The following is a 1,418-nucleotide window of genomic DNA, read 5'->3' as shown; positions in this document are numbered from 1 at the left end:
CCAGAGGACAAGTATGTGTGGATACAAGATGATGCACCTTCATACATATCGGCCAAATGCTAAAAGTACTGCACCTACAACATGGCAGATTTTTTGCACAAGGACATGTGGCCATCATCTTCGCCGGATTTGAACCTGTTAGACTTTGCTGTGTGGGGCACATTGGAGAGTGAGAGTAACCAAACATCTAATCCGAACATGGACTACCTGAAGGCTGCTATGGTGAAGGAGTGGAACAACTTTTCGAAAAAGTTCAACATCAACTCCTGCAAGGATTTCCGTCCCCGTGAGGAGGCTTTTATTTCTGCTTAGGGAGCCATATTGCGTGAACATATTCAAAAAGGTCGTTCTTCAAAGTTTTATCTAAACAAATTCAAAACTGTGTATCATAAAAATAAAAATATTGACATTATTCTAAAAGCAGTCATTCAGTCTACGTTTTACTTCCGAACCCTGTATATTCAATTATCTTACTACAAATAGTGTGTTGGTTAAAAGCAAACTCATTAATGTTCTCTCCCATACTCTTGACTGATTCTACTTAAATAAAATAGTTTTTCAATTAGATAATTTTGTGCAATCAAGAACTGACGGAACTTTATAAGAAATTGAATTGTTTTTTCATCTTTTAAAATTTAATTGTTTAGTCCATAGTTCTTCTTTGTCCTTAATATTTCACATTGAATAAATTTAAAACAAGTAGAGTTCTATGCACTTATTTTTTTTGGCCAAATATCCAGGATTATATATCCATACCCGACACCTTGAATTCTGAAGTCCAGAGTAGAACAGGAGGAAAATGTTAATGCTTCATATTCAAAACCTGTGTGCTAAGACAATTTATTCGCAAATAAAAAAGCATCCTCATATTCCTCCTTATCAATCCTTGACGGGTTTGTTTCAGGCTCCATTTAATTCACAAAAAAAATAAGGAAATTATTTGACTCCTTAGTTTCCATTTCAACTGCTCAAGATTTCAAATTGATTTGGTGGCTCTGACTAAGAATGACCATTCTTAATCTATGGATACAGTCCACATGGGGTCGGGTGGTCGTTAGCAACTCCAAGGGCCCTTAAACGCAAGAACAAGTCTTCTAAGCAGTCCAGCTTTAATTTAAATTTTAGGACATATTTAATGATAAATTTTTCTTTCAAATCTTGAAACATGGAATTTAAAGATGAAATAGAAATTAAAATCCCTCGCTGGAAGGGTATGAGCATCTGTCCTTTCCCAATCGATCTTAAATTTTTGATCCTTTCTTTCATCATTCAAGGTTCTCCTTTTGCTTATGGAAGTGGATCCCAAATCCACAAGAGTTTTTTTCAAGAATAGTATCAAAAGACTTTCGACTATTTAAGATATCGAGCCATGAGTAATTAATCAATACACTGAGATTTTGACTTTTTTCTGCGAATAA

The sequence above is a fragment of the Lepeophtheirus salmonis genome, chromosome 9, assembly GCF_016086655.4.
Source record: "Lepeophtheirus salmonis chromosome 9, UVic_Lsal_1.4, whole genome shotgun sequence".
Lineage (NCBI taxonomy): Eukaryota > Metazoa > Arthropoda > Copepoda > Siphonostomatoida > Caligidae > Lepeophtheirus > Lepeophtheirus salmonis.
The sequence above is the reverse complement of the archived record's forward strand: the minus strand, read 5'-3'. Positions refer to the sequence as shown.